Below are 15301 nucleotides of genomic sequence, written 5' to 3'. Positions count from 1 at the left end.
CCATCCAGGTATTAACAAGGCGCGACCCTTTCTAGCCTCTGAGATCAGCGGAGATTGGGCGCTTTCAGGGTGATATGCCCATAGGTAATCTCTTTGGGCACTCTCATCCCTCTTGAAAAATGCCAAGATAGTCAGCCTGGGAAACAAGCGAAAAAAAGCAGGTCAACGCCAACAACATAAAAAGAAGAATACGGCACCTGGTATTCCAAGGCCGTCTCCCATTCAAGTACTAACTAGGCCCAACCCTTCTTAGCCTCTGAGATCAGAAGAGATAGGGTGCTTTCAGAGTGATGCGGCTGTAAGCGATCTCTTTAGGCACTCTCAACCCTCTTGACAAACGCCAAGATGGTCACCTTGGGAAACAAACAAAAAAAACAAGTCAACGCCAACAACATAAAAAGAAGCCTACAGCACCTAGTATTCCCAGGCGGTCTCCCATCCAGGTATTAACAAGGCGCGACCCTTTCTAGCCTCTGAGATCAGCGGAGATTGGGCGCTTTCAGGGTGATATGCCCATAGGTAATCTCTTTGGGCACTCTCATCCCTCTTGAAAAATGCCAAGATAGTCAGCCTGGGAAACAAGCGAAAAAAAGCAGGTCAACGCCAAGAACATAAAAAGAAGAATACGGCACCTGGTATTCCAAGGCCGTCTCCCATTCAAGTACTAACTAGGCCCAACCCTTCTTAGCCTCTGAGATCAGAAGAGATAGGGTGCTTTCAGGGTGATGCGGCTGTAAGCGATCTCTTTAGGCACTCTCAGCCCTCTTGACAAATGCCAAGATGATCACTTTGGGAACCAAGCGAAAAAAACAGGTCAACACCAACAACATAAAAAGAAGCCTGCGGCATCTGGAAAACCCAGGCGGTCTCCCATCCAGGTACAAACCAGGCCCAACCCTGCTTAGCCTCTGAGACCAAACGAGATTGGGCGCTTTCAGGGTGTTGTGCCCATAGGCAATTTCTTTGTGCACTCTCAACCCTCTTGACACATGCCAAGATGGTCACCTTGGGAAACAAGGGAAAAAAAACAGGTCAACGCCGACAACATAATGAGAAGCCTACGGCACCTGGTTTTCCCAGGCTGTCTCCCATCCAGGTACTAACCAGGCCCGACACTGTTTAGCCTCCGAGATCAGACGAGATTGGGCGCTTTCAGGGTGATGGGGCCATAGGTGATCTCTTCGGGCACTCTCAACCCTTTTGACAAACGTCAAGATGGTCACCTTGGGAAACAAGTGAAAAAAAAAAACAGGTCAAGGCCAACAACATAAAAAGAAGCCTACAGCACCTAGTATTCCCAGGTGGTCTCCAATCCAGGTACTAGCAAGGCCCAACCCTGTTTAGCTTCTGAGGTCAGAGGAGATCGGGCGCTTTTAGGGTTATGTGCCCATAGGCAATCTCTTTGGGCATTCTCAACCCTCTTGACAAATGCCAAGATAGTCACCTTGAGATACAAGCGAAAAAAAACAGGTCAATGTCAACAACATAAAAAGAAGAATACGGCACCTGGTATTCCAACGCCATCTCCCATCCAGGTACTAACTAGGCCCAACCCTTCTTAGCCTCAGAGAAGAGAAGAGATAGGGCTCTTTCAGGGTGATGCTGCTGTAAGCGATCTCTTTGGGCACTCTCAACCCTCTTGACAAATGCCAGGATGGTCTCCTTGGGAAACAAGCGAAAAAAAAAAACGAATCAACGCCAACAACATAAAATGAAGCCTACAATAACTGGTATTCCCAGGTGGTCTCCCATCCAGGTACTAACCAGGCCCGACTCTTCTTAGCCATCAAGATCAGACGAGATTGGGTGCTTTCAGAGTGATGTGGCCATAGGAAATCTCTTCAGGCACTCTCAACCCTCTTGACAAACACCAAGATGGTCACTTTGGGAAACAAGCGAAAAAAAAACAGGTCAACGCCAACAACATAAAAAGAAGTCTACGACACCTGGTATTCCCAGGCGGTCTCCCATCCAGGTACTAACAAAGCCCGACTCTTCTTAGCCTCCAACATCAAACGAGATCGGTTGCTTTCAGGGTGATGTGCCCGTAGGCAATCTCTTCAGGCACTTTCAACCCTCTTGACAAACGCCAAGATGGTCACCTTGGGAAACAAGCAAAAAAAAATAATAAGTCGGAAGCTAGAGACAATACGGCCCGAGTCCTCAATTTAATCCATGTGGCGCATGTACAGGGAAGGCCCTTGCTTATGTTGTCAACGGACGCGAAGAAGGCCTTTGACAGGGTGGCCTGGCACATTTTTTTTAACAGAAAATTTTTATTGGACAAATCAGCATTACATTGCAAAGAATAGTAAATCCGATATTACACAGTTGTAGAAAGGAAAAAACCACCTTCATCCAGTAATCATTCTTATATTAATTAACCAGCAGTACAGATAACAGGAGTAACCATTACTCCATCATAAATACAGGACATCCCCAGCGGAACTTCACAGCCATCAGGCAGGTACCTGACATTTGCACGAGCCCACGGAAGGGGGGGGCAGGGAGGAAATGGTCGGGAGAGAGAGAACAGGGCGGGAGGGGGGTATCCACCACCGTCTCAGCTCAACTCAAAGTTAGGGGGAGGGGGTACCAAGAAGCGGACGCGTCTATCCAGGAAGACCAAATTTTATCAAATTTCCCTGGGCATTGTCTACTTTCATAGGTCAACTTATACAGGGGGAGCACCAGGTTCACTGATCTCCTCCACGAGGCAGGGGTAGGGGGGTCTTCGAGTTTCAATCTCAATAGAATCTCGCGTCTGGCATAATACAATGCGAAGGTAAGGCACAGTTTGCAGTACCTGTCCCCCTCAACGTCTGCCAAATGGCTCAATAGTAGGGTTTGAGGGTCGACCTGAAGGTTCGACCCGGTCACAGCATTTAGCGTAGAAACCACTTCCTCCCAGTAGGGCTGGATTTTGGGACATGACCAGACCATGTGCCAGAATGTGCCCACCTGCTGTTTACACCTTTGACAATTAGGGTCCCTTTGGAGGTAAATACGCGCCAGCCTCTGTGGGGTGAAGTAGGCCCTATGCAGGAATTTAAATTGTATAAACCTGCCCGAACTCCACTTCTCCCGGGATATGGTCAAACTAGTGTCATGTTCCACCGTGAGGTAAAGATATAAGGTCGACAGGGTTCTCCCCATCACCCTGGAAGTCAGTAGATGTTCAATGGAGTCCGATTCCAGAGTCAGAGGGGCAGGAAACTGAGCCCCAAAGGCGTGCTTCAGTTGCCAATATCTGAACTGCAAAGAAAGTGGAAGCTCATATGTACGTCTCAGTTCAAAGTGCCTGAAGAGATTGCCTACGGGCACATCACCCTGAAAGCACCCAATCTCGTTTGATGTTGTCGGCTAAGAAGAGTCTGGCCTTGTTAGTACCTGGATGGGAGACCGCCTGGGAATACCAGGTGTCGTAGGCTTCTTTTTATGTTATTGGCGTTGACCTGTTTTTTTTCCGCTTGTTTCCCAAGGTGACCATCTTGGTGTTTGTCAAGAGGGTTGAGAGTGCCTGAAGAGATTGCCTATGGCCACATCACTCTGAAAGCACCCAATCTCGTCTGATCTTGGAGGCTAAGAAGAGTCAGGCCTGCTTAGTACCTGGATGGGAGACCACCTGGGAATACCAGTTATTGTAGGCTTCTTTTTATGTTGTTGGCGTTGATTCGTTTTTTTTTTCGCTTGTTTCCCAAGGTGACCATCTTGGCATTTGTCAAGAGGGTTGAGAGTGCCCAAAGAGATCGCTTACAGCAGCATCACCCTGAAAGAGCCCTATCTCTTCTCTTCTCTGAGGCTAAGAAGGGTTGGGCCTAGTTAGTACCTGGATGGGAGATGGCGTTGGAATACCAGGTGCCGTATTCTTCTTTTTATGTTGTTGACATTGACCTGTTTTTTTTCGCTTGTTTCCCAAGGTGACTATCTTGGCATTTGTCAAGAGGGTTGAGAATGCCCAAAGAGATTGCCTATGGGCACATAAGCCTGAAAGCGCCCGATCTCCTCTGATCTCAGAAGCTAAACAGGGTTGGGCCTTGCTAGTATCTGGATTGGAGACCACCTGGGAATACTAGGTGCTGTAGGCTTCTTTTTATGTTGTTGGCCTTGACCTGTTTTTTTTTCCCAAGGTGACCATCTTGGTGTTTGTCAAGAGGGTTGAGAGTGCCCGAAGAGATCACCTACGGCCCCATCACCCTGAAAGCGCCCAATCTCGTCTGATCTCGGAGGCTAAACAGTGTCGGGCCTGGTTAGTACGTGGATGGGAGACCGCCTGGGAATACCAGGTGCCATAGCCTTCTTTTTTTATTTTTATTTTTATTTTTTTATTTTGTAGTATGCGACATACAATGCAAAGGCAACTTCAAAGAATGTGTGATACAAATAGTTACAAACAAACGATCATATTGCATGGATATCAGAGCCAATGGTAAGAAGTCCGAGGAGAATAGCACGTGTACAGCTTTGCGGTCATATCAAGATGAGATTAAAGCTCCATCTCGTTGGGATCCTCTACCACTTAAAATATTATTGATACTAGCCCTGCTACCCTCGAAGAGTTTCGATATCCATAGATAGGGGAAGAGTATTGTGTAGTAGTCAAATGAGGTCGGAACATACCATTTTCTTTTCCCTTTTTTGAGTTAAGAAGGGAAATAGTAGAACTGAAAGGAGGGAGAAGGGGAAAGAGAAGATTGGGGAAGGAAATGGCAGAAAAGGAAAAGAAGGGGTAAGGGGGTGTCGTGGGTAGAGTGGATAGGGTGGGGTCCCCTCCCAGGGAGCAAGAGACGCCCTCGGTTTACCAGCTCATCAGCTGTCCAACGTTTGGAACAGCGATCTCCAACGATCACCATGAGCTTACTATGTCTCGCGGAGGTATTCTTCCGAAAAGCACAACTGTTCCAGTAGAACCATCTGTTCCCCTGCTCCTCCATTTTATCCCTCATTGTGGCAGTCAGGTCTTCCATTCCTTCAATATCATTTACCCTTGCAAACCACTGGGTCACCGTTGGAGCAGTTGCTGTTTCCACTGACTTGGAATGCAGGCCCTAGCTGCATTGAGGAGATGTTTAAGTAAGGACTTATGATAATGCTTTCTCGACATAGGAGTTAGATTGAGAAGAACTGCTGTGGGATCATTGGCTAAGGAAATGTCTGTGAACTTGTGGATGAGTCTCAGGACAGGCTGCCAGAATGTTTGTACTTTAGGGCATTCCCAGAAAATGTGGAGAATGGTGCCAGCCTGTTGCTCACAGCGCCAGCAGCGGTCAGATTGACCGGGGAATATTTTGGCCAACACCGCCAGTGTACGATACCAGCGTGTGATCACCTTATATGAGATCTCCTGATATTTACTGCAGAGTGACGTCTTATGGGCGAAAAAGAGTATTCTGTCCTTCTGTGGTTTGGAGAATGTAGTTTGTAAGTCCCTTTTCCATGTAGCTAGGAAGGGCGGATCCGTGGAGGATTGTGCGTCTGTCAGGATTTGGTAGGACCTAGAGAGGGAACCACGAATTGGGCCATCATCCAGGCAAAGTTTCTCGAAGGGGTGGAATTGTCTAGAGAAGAACGAATGGTTAGGTAGGGATCCGAGGAAATTGATGAGCTGTCTAGCTCTCCAGCTATCCATTGCAACAGGTACTTGCTCTAGCAGTATGGTCCCCGTGGGAATCCAGCCCGTGGGTCCAAGAAATAGGGCTGCTCTCAGAAGCCCTTTCAAGGCTTGCCTGGTAATGGCCTGGTCAGACAGGCCCGGAGGGAATCTAGGATGTCCAATAATTGGGGTCATAGGAGAAGGGAAGTTAGTCAGGTGGGAAAGGTGAAAAAAACGATCCATCTCGGCGAGCGAGGGGCCAATTAACGGGTGAGTAGTCACACAGGACTCCAATGGCCTCCCCGCCCAAGGCAGACCAGCCAGTGGAACCCGCGCCATCTCCTGCTCTAGCTTGACCCATAGCGTCAGTTCCCCATGCCGGCACCAGTCAACCACCCGTGTCATGTGCGTCGCTGTGTAATATAGAGCAGGGTCCGGGAAGCCAATACCTCCCCGTAATTTCGGTCGCAATAGCATTGCCCTACCAATACGCGTATGTTTGCCACGCCAGAGGAACTTGATAAAGATTGAGCGAACCGCATGAAAGAAAGTCTGGGGTATTTTGATAGGTAAGGCTTGTAGTAGATACAGAAGTCGTGGCATCGCGTTCATCTTCAACACATTACAGCGTCCGAACCATGACAGAGCTAGTGGGTCCCATCTTTTAAGGTCCGCTGTAAGCCCATAGGCTTCTTTTTATGTTGTTGGCTTTGACCTGTTTTTTTCGTTTGTTTCTCAAGGCGACCATCTTGGCGTTTTTGAAGAGGGTTGGGCGTGTCTTGAAGAGAACGCTTACGGCCACATCACCCTGAAAGCTCCCGATCTCGTCTGATTTCAGAGGCTAAGCAGTGTCAGGCCTGGTTAGTACCTGGATGGGAGACCGCCTGGGAATACCAGGTGCCATAGGCTTCTTTTTATGTTGTTGGCTTTGACCTGTTTTTTTGCTTGTTTCTCAAGGCGACCATCTTGGCGTTTGTCAAGAGGGTTGGGTGTGTTCTTTTGGGGGCGTGGCCTGACACGAATGGCGACGGATGTTAGATTGTAAGCTCCTGATACCTGCGGAGCTATCCGTCGCCATCCACACGATCCAGTGCCCAATCCCTGCTCAAGCCACCTCCGCCGGCTAGTTGGAGCCCGCAGCGGTGTCCCGGGCCTATATTGCAGCGCTCGGCGGCCCGTGGACTCCGCGGATCCGCCGCATTGCCGTCCGCCGGCCGCCGCCATCTTTCTGCCCCGAGGCCTCCCGGAAAAGCCTTGGCCCTGCTGCCTGCAGAGGTGAGAGACCTCCATCGGTCCCCCCACGTTGTCCACCCTCCTGCCAGGATCCCTCCGGTGGCGTTCCCTGGACTCTGGGGCGCTCGGGGAGGCCGCGGCCGGTTCCGGCCCAGTGAGGCCTACTAAGGCCTACGGATCCCCGGTGTTTCCTGCGGCCGCCACCCGAGATCGTGCTCCGCGGCCGTTCCGGCCTACCACCACGGCTGAGGGTCCTGCAGTTCTACCGGACAGGTGGACTAGAGATGGCTGAGTAGGGGGCACTTTCTTTTTGGAGCGCCCGGTCGCCTCTCGACCACCCCGACCATTTCAGTGCCTTACAGAGCACTATGCACTCCGCTAAGAAGAAGGGAGCCAAGCGGAACAACAAACTGTTCAAATCGGCGCCTCAAACCCGACCTCCGGAGAGCTTAGCCGGTTATTTCACCGCCAGCAATTTCTATCCCCGGAGGCCAAGATGGTGGCGACTCGCACGGAGGAGGAGAGCGTGTCCCCAGGTCCAGCACCACTCTCGCATACAGAGCATACACCAGCAGATGGCTATCGGGAAATTCCGCCGGACCTCCACCCCATGGACGACGAACTGAGGCGGGCTGCCGTGCCGACAGGCGGAGTGGACGCTGAACTGCGTATGCTGCTCCAAGCGTTGCCGACGAAGGCGGACATAACCGCTCTGATAGGGACTGTGGAGGCGGCTCACCGCAAAGAGATGGCGGCAGTTAAGGCAGACGTATCGGCGCTTAATTCTAGGGTGGAGGCGGGGGAGGCCTCTCTGGCTGCTTTTGAACAACGTGTAGCGGCGGTGGATAGACTCCAGGAGGCACACGCAGAGACTCTGGTGGCACAACAACTCCACTTGGAGGAAATGGAGGATAGGAGTCGCAGGAACAACCTGCGACTCCGGGGCTTACCTGAGGCTACAGGCCCTGAAGACTTGCAGGATACCGCTCTTGCTATCTTCCGCGCTATAGAAGGCATCGAGCTCCCGGACCGGGTGGAGATCGACCGGATACACAGAGCGCTAGGCCCTAAACCTACGGACCCCCTGCGGCCCCGAGATGTTATTTGCAGGATCCACCACTATCCTCATAAGGAACAGATCCTACGCAAAGCCTGGAACGCCGGGGACCTGGAATTTGATGGGGCGACCATTAAGATCCTCCCGGACCTTTCCCGCCCCACCCTGCAAAGACGAGCCATGCTGCGGCCGCTGCTTGACCTTGCTCGCAGAAGAAATATAACTTACCGCTGGGGATATCCGCTTTCAGTGACATTTAAGAAAGATCAGAGATCGTTTACTTTGCGGAAACCTGAATCCCTGCCTGCCCTCTTTACCTTTCTTGGTTCAGAGCCGGTGAGGATGCCTGACTGGCTGGCTTTCCTCCCACGACCGCAAGGACAACCGAGTATGTCTGGACAAGGAGCTGCAGTGCCTCCCGGATTACAAAGAGGTCGTCGCCGACCTAGAGCGGTCTCTCAGGAGGATGTCCGTGAATCTTGATCTGGCTCCCGGGTGCTACCGCCCAACCTCGTTTGACCGTAATCGGATGATCCCAACCCCAGGTTCGGAACTCACCTGCTCAGTTAAGTTTTTGTTTCTTATCTTTGCCCCTACATTTCCAGTTACCTTTGCACCTTGACTGCCACCTGGCTCCCTCATGGTCCCCTGGCACCACCCCCCCCCCGCCCTTTTTTTTTTTCTCTTTTTGGTGGGCTACCCGCCCCGAGGTGTTGAATGATCCTACCTGCATTTTACCAGCCCCCCCCCCTACGGGGAACTGTGAGGAGCTACGCCCCCACCCCTCGGTTGACGTATTTGACTTGCTGACTCTGCCCTGCCCGTCTGCCGTGGGACATCCCTTCTCAGTTACGGCAGGAACATTCCACGCTCCAGCGCCTAACCGGGGAGGACACCCTTTGCCACCGTTGGATGGGTGGGGATGGCTGCCGTGAAATCCCCCCATTGGCAACGGCCCTGAGAGTTGCAGTCATGTGAACCCCTCGGCTGGACATACGGACGGGTAGCCTGGACGGATGAGGAATGGGTTTGACATGTCTGCGCGCATGGAGCCCTGATGCCATGGGGGTTCTGGGGGCATGGGCATCCACTGGATTACGGACGCATTGAAAGATTCTGTCGCAGGTGTGTGTTTAGTTGGGGGCTCGGGTCGGGCTACCAGGCCGTTGGGCACCATTTGGCTGGCTACTTGTCCTGTATTAGGAGCCGATCTGGCTGACGATCGGCAGGCTCTCAGGGTATATCTGGGGAGGGTTGACAGTCTCCTACATGGCCTGGTAGATACAGGATTAACAGCCCTCTTACTGCGGCAATTCCTACGTTTGGGGCCAGGTGTCTACCGAAAAGCAGGTATGAGGGGGACGTATACCGTGGGGAATGGGAACACCTGTTTCGTTCACTTTTTTCAGTTTTTATGCATTTGTTGTCTCCTTTTTTCTGGGTTGGGGGTTATCCCTGTTGCAATATTTTTGGAGTGATACATGTTTTTTCATTTTTATGATGTGTCGGGTGGGGAGGTGTGGCTGGGCGCTCTCTTTTTGAGCCCTGTCCTACCTCTCCCCCAAATAGGTTGGTATATGTCGCTGGGTTCTGCCACACGGCTCCCAAGCGCCATATGCAAATATTATACTGTGTAAGGGACAAGGTGTTAGACTTTGTCCCATTTTCCTGACTCTTTTTCTCTTTCTTCTTTTAACGTTTTTTCCTTTTCTTTCTGGTATCTGTTTTAACCTTCTGTTTCCTTCCCCTCTCTTCCCTTGCCCTTTCCTTCCCGGTCCTTTCCGCCACCCGCCCAACCCCCCCCCCCCCCCGGTCCCCTATGGCATTCGACAGACTTACAGTGATGTCCCTGAACGTTAAGGGTCTTAACACGCCGGAGAAGAGGCGTATTTTGTTAGATGATTTAAAACGGTCCCAGGTAGACGTAGCTTTTCTCCAGGAGACCCACTTTAAGGATAATAAGCTACCTTATTTACGAAATAAGCTTTTCCCGATTGCCTATCATTCCACAAACCCAACGGCTAAGTCCAAGGGAGTCTCCATACTGATATCCAGTAGGGTTCCCTGGAACTGCCAGAGCTACACTCTGGACCCCTCAGGACGGTTTGTCTTCCTTAAGGGTACGGTAGGCCTCACGCAGCTTACACTGGCAGCGATATATGCCCCTAATGACCACCAGGCCACCTTTCTGGAAGAGACTTTAGAACGTCTCCAAGACTTCGGAGAGGGCCAGTTGATTATAGGGGGAGACTTTAATGCCCCAATTGACTCCCTCAGTGGACACTTCCTCCGGAAGGACCTCCATCCCCATAGGCCAACTCAAACGTATGTCTAAGACGTTCCATAAATCACAGCTGATAGACGTTTGGCGTCTGCAGCATTCGGGAGAGCGTGACTATACCTACTATTCCTCTGTACACCAGGTATACACTAGGATAGACTACTTCCTGATCCCCCATGCGCACCTACATGCCATTGAACACACGTCTATTGGACTTAGGACCTGGTCTGACCATGCACCTATATTTTTGACATACCGTATATCTGATCACGCCTCTTCCAGACACCGATTCTGGCGTCTGAACGAGAGCCTCCTGCAGGCACCGGAGGTGCTGGCGGAGGTGTCTAGGGAGCTGCATTGTTACTTCCAGGAGAATGCCCGACCTGGTTGTACGCCTGGGATTTTGTGGGAGGCTCACAAACCAGTGATTAGGGGGATCCTTATTAAGCATGGGGCCCGCATTAAACGGGAGCGTACCCAACAACTTACCCAACTCTTACAGAAACTTGCTGTTGCTGAGGGCAAACATAAGCATAATCCCACACTGTCCTCGGAGTCTGACTTGACAACCTTACGGAAACAGATCAACGATCTCCTCCACTACAGAGCTAAGGCACATTTACAGATCTGTCGTAGAATGACATATGAATCAGGGGACAAATGCGGGAAATTGTTGGCAAGAATGGTCAGAGACTTAAAACTTTCCACAGACGTCCCTCATATTAACAAGGCAGGGGGCGAAAGGGCAATCCTGCCCACACATATTACACAGGAGTTTCACTCTTTCTACTCCACCCTGTACAACCTGCCTCTGGTGACAGCGCCCCAATCAGACATGGACGAATACGTTGCGACCTCTCACATGCCCTCTCTCTCGCCTGACACGCAGAGGATCTTAGACTCTCCCATAACTTTACCAGAACTCCAAACGGCCATGAAGTCCCTGAAGCCCGGGAAAGCGCCGGGTCCTGACGGCTATACCTTACAATACTACAGAACCCTATTCCCAGTATTAGGCCCCCAACTACTCACGGTCTTTAATGCCATGGGGTCGGGAGAAACATTCGCCTCCGCTACCCTGGGTGCCCATATCTCCGTGATCCCTAAGGAGGGGAAGGACCCGGCGTCCTGTGGCAGTTATAGACCTATCTCGCTGCTGAACGTAGATCTCAAACTATTCACCAAAATACTGGCTACTCGGCTGGCATCGCATCTCCAGCAACTTATCCATCTGGATCAGGTGGGTTTTGTCCCGTCGAGGGAAGCTAGGGATAGTACCACCAAAGTGCTTAATTTGTTACATATTGTGAAATCAAAGAAGACCCCGTGTCTATTTTTAAACACTGATGCCGAAAAGGCGTTCGACCGGGTTAACTGGTCGTTTATGTTTACAGTACTACGACATATCGGACTGGGGGAGGTGATGCTGAGCCGCATAGCTAGTATATATAGTAGTCCTACAGCCCAGGTGAAGGCCAACGGTATACTATCAGAACCTTTTAAGATCACCAATGGGACGAGACAGGGTTGCCCATTGTCCCCCCTCCTTTTCGCTCTGTCCTTGGAACCGTTTTTAGCCAAGATCAGAATGAACCCCGATATACAAGGGGTGGCAATTGGCCGACTGCACTGTAAGCTGTCAGCCTATGCGGATGATATGCTCTTCTCCATCACTAACCCAATAATTTCCCTTCCGAACCTCCTTAGTTCATTCGAGACTTACGGGAAACTCTCTAACCTTTGAATTAACTTTATTAAATCTGAGGCAATGGGGATATCTATTCCGGCACGTACTCTCTCGATGTTACAATCCACCTTCCGATTTAGATGGACGTCCTCTGCCTTGACTTATCTGGGCACGAAAATCCCAACTGACCTGTCTCGCATCTATGACTATAACTTTCCCCCTTTGTTGATACAGATTAGGGCACTGCTAGACACATGGCATAAGGGACTACACTCATGGTTTGGGAGATGCAATCTACTAAAAATGAGTGTGCTGCCCAAATTGTTATACCTCTTTCAGGCTCTCCCGATCAGAATACCTCCCACATATTTTAAACAGGTGCAGACCCTGTTTGTCCAATTTGTCTGGGCATACAAGAAACCGCGCATACCACGTGCCCAACTTTCTGCGCCCAAACGATATGGGGGACTGGCACTCCCCGATATTAGGAGATACTACCAAGCAATACACTTAGGCAGAATCGTGGACTGGGGGAGACATCAAGAATTGAAATTATGGGTACAGATAGAACAACGGCAGGTAAACATTCCCCTGCGTTCTGCGCTATGGTGTGGTGGCTCCCTCCCCCCTGAGATAAAATCGCATCCCTTGATAGGGAACACTCTGACGCAATGTCTTCAGGTGACACTCCAAAACTCCCTGACTACCAAAACCTCTCCCTTGACCCCGATTCTAGGTAACCACCGGTTCCCCCCCGGGAACTCACCTACACGCTTTCAGGCGCTGAGGGAGTCAGATTGTGTAACGGCTGCACGATTTGTGCGGCGAGATAGGTGGCCCTTGTTAACGGAGCTAACCGACCCAGCGGGCTCCTTCCAGCTCTCCTTCTGGGACGCAGTACAGATACACCATTTTCTTCAAAGCATCCCAAATCCCCAGTCTTACACACGACCGCTGACCCCATACGAGGAATTCCTCACATGCACGGAACCAGTTTCTCGAGTCCTCTCTAAAATGTACTCGACACTGAATACACCAGCCCACCCGCCGAGCCTGGCGTGCTTGGACAAGTGGGAGGCGGAGCTTCAATGCACCTTTACTGCAGTCCAGAAACAGAATATAATTGACCATTCTCTTAAAACGTCACTGTGCACTAAAATACAAGAGACCAATTATAAAATCATGACCCGGTGGTATCTTACACCTAGTCGCCTACATGCCATTTTCCCAGACACGTCAGCAAGTTGCTGGCGATGTCATGAAGAGAGAGGGTCCATGTTACACATGTTTTGGTCCTGCCCTAAGTTGGCACCTTTCTGGACTGCAGTGCGAACGGTGTCTCAAAAATTTACAGACCTGCTGATTCCCAACGACCCGGCGTTCTTTCTACTCCATGTGTCCACCCTGCCCCCCCGAAGATACAAGAGATCTATACTGCGACACTTGACTAACGCTGCCAAATCCTGTATCCCCCTACTTTGGAAACAAGACTGTCCTCCGACCGTAGCAATGTGGTTGAGGAGGGTAGAAGACATGAATAAAATGGAGGACTTGGTGTTGACAGCGCAACACAGACAGGACACCTACAGGAAAACCTGGTCTCTCTGGAATATGTTCATACTTTCAGATGAAGGAAAGTCGCTGCTTGCGACTTGAGCTGTTGTGATTACATGGACACTAGGCAGTACACGGAGGTTCCAACCCCATGGACAGGTATCTCAGTCGCACGCCTCCCATTGTCCCTCCATGCCCCCCTTCTCTCCCGATCCTCCCCCCTCTCCCCTGTAACTTACCTTTCTTTCTTCTCTCATTCTTTTCTGGTAGCGATATGTCGGCCTATATTGTTTAGATTTTGGCTATACCAACAAACTGGACCTCGGGGACATATGGACCCTGGTTATATTCTCTTTCTTGTGCTGTTGGAATATGCACTGTATTTTATATCTTGTCAAGATGAGTGACTTGGAGGCTGCGACCTCCATTTTTTTGCTACCGCTGTATGTTAAACGGGTCCTTGTCCCATTGTTGAAAACTAATAAAATATATATTTGAAAAAAAAAGAGGGTTGGGCGTGTCTTGAAGAGAACGCTTACGGCCACATCACCCTGAAAGCACCCGATCTCCTCTGATTTCAGAGGCTAAGCAGCGTCAGGCCTGGTTAGTACCTGGATGGGAGACTGCCTGGGAAGACCAGCTGCCATAGAAGGATCTGGCCTGGTTAGTGTCATGATTGGGAGATCGCCTGGGAATACCGGATGCCGTAGGCTTCTTTTTATGTTGTTGGCTTTGACCTGTTTTTTTTTAGCTTGTTTCCCAAGGTGACCATCTCTGCCTTTGTCAAGAGGCTTCAGAGTGCCCAAAGAGAGTGCCTACGGCCAAATCAACCTGAAAGAGCCCAATCTTATCTGATCTCGGAGGCTAAGCAGTGATGGGCCTGGTCAGTACCTGGATGGGAGACAGCCTGGGAATACCAGGTGCCGTAGACTTCTCATTATGTTGTCGGCGTTGACCTGTTTTTTTTTCCTTTTTTCCCAAGGTGACCATCTTGGCATTTATCAAGAGGGTTGAGAGTGCACAAAGAAATTGCCTACGGGCACAACACCCTGAAAGTTCCCAATCTCGTCTGGTCTCAGAGGCTAAGCAGGGTTGGGCCTGGTTTGTACCTGGATGGGAGACCACCTGGGTTTTCCAGATGCCGCAGGCTTCTTTTTATGTTGTTGGTGTTGACCTGTTTTTTTCGCTTGTTTCCCAAAGTGATCATCTTGGCATTTGTCAAGAGGGTTGAGAGTGCCTAAAGAGATCGCTTACAGCCGCATCACCCTGAAAGCACCCTATCTCTTCTGATCTCTGAGGCTAAGAAGGGTTGGGCCTAGTTAGTACTTGTATGGGAGACGGCCTTGGAATACCAGGTGCCGTATTCTTCTTTTTATGTTGTTGGCGTTGACCTGTTTTTTTTCGCTTGTTTCCCAGGGTGACTATCTTGGCATTTTTCAAGAGGGATGAGAGTGCCCAAAGAGATTGCCTATGGGCACATCACCCTGAAAGTGCCCGATCTCCTTTGATCTCTAAACAGGGTTGGGCCTTGCTAGTACCTGGATTGGAGACCACCTGGGAATACTAGGTGCTGTAGGCTTCTTTTTATGTTGTTGGTGTTGACTTGTTTATTTTTTTTTGTTTACCAAAGGTGACCATCTTGGTGTTTGTCAAGAGGGTTGAGAGTGCCTGAAGAAATCTGCTATGGCCACATCACCCTGAAAGAGCCCAATCTCATCTGATCTCAGAGGCTAAGCAGGGTTGGGATCAGTTTAGTACCTGGATGGGAGACCGCCTGGGATTTCCAGATGCCGTAGGCCTCTTTTTATGTTGTTGCCGTTGACCTATTTTTTTCTGCTTGTTCCCAAGGTGACCATCTTGGCGTTTGTCAAGAGAGTTGAGAGTGCCTGAAGATAT

At 50.3% G+C, this 15301-nt stretch overlaps 9 pseudogenes; 6 read left to right on the top strand and 3 right to left on the bottom strand.

The window, feature by feature from the left end:
• Positions 1-1055: 1055 nt before the first annotated feature.
• On the bottom strand, positions 1056-1174 carry LOC143948428 (5S ribosomal RNA; annotated as a pseudogene).
• Positions 1175-1276: 102 nt separating this feature from the next.
• Positions 1277-1395, bottom strand: LOC143949670 (5S ribosomal RNA; annotated as a pseudogene).
• Positions 1396-1715: 320 nt separating this feature from the next.
• Positions 1716-1834, bottom strand: LOC143948379 (5S ribosomal RNA; annotated as a pseudogene).
• Positions 1835-3531: 1697 nt separating this feature from the next.
• Positions 3532-3650, top strand: LOC143948433 (5S ribosomal RNA; annotated as a pseudogene).
• Positions 3651-3969: 319 nt separating this feature from the next.
• Positions 3970-4088, top strand: LOC143950116 (5S ribosomal RNA; annotated as a pseudogene).
• A 91-nt stretch (positions 4089-4179) lies between these two features.
• Positions 4180-4298, top strand: LOC143948985 (5S ribosomal RNA; annotated as a pseudogene).
• A 2085-nt stretch (positions 4299-6383) lies between these two features.
• Positions 6384-6502, top strand: LOC143947565 (5S ribosomal RNA; annotated as a pseudogene).
• A 7716-nt stretch (positions 6503-14218) lies between these two features.
• Positions 14219-14337, top strand: LOC143949801 (5S ribosomal RNA; annotated as a pseudogene).
• Positions 14338-15084: 747 nt separating this feature from the next.
• On the top strand, positions 15085-15204 carry LOC143949930 (5S ribosomal RNA; annotated as a pseudogene).
• Positions 15205-15301: the final 97 nt, after the last annotated feature.

This window comes from Lithobates pipiens, unplaced genomic scaffold (genome assembly GCF_037356315.1).
Source record: "Lithobates pipiens isolate NorthernLeopardFrog02 unplaced genomic scaffold, aLitPip1_a1.2 Scaffold_30, whole genome shotgun sequence".
Lineage (NCBI taxonomy): Eukaryota > Metazoa > Chordata > Amphibia > Anura > Ranidae > Lithobates > Lithobates pipiens.
This window is presented reverse-complemented; position numbering and strand designations above follow the sequence as displayed.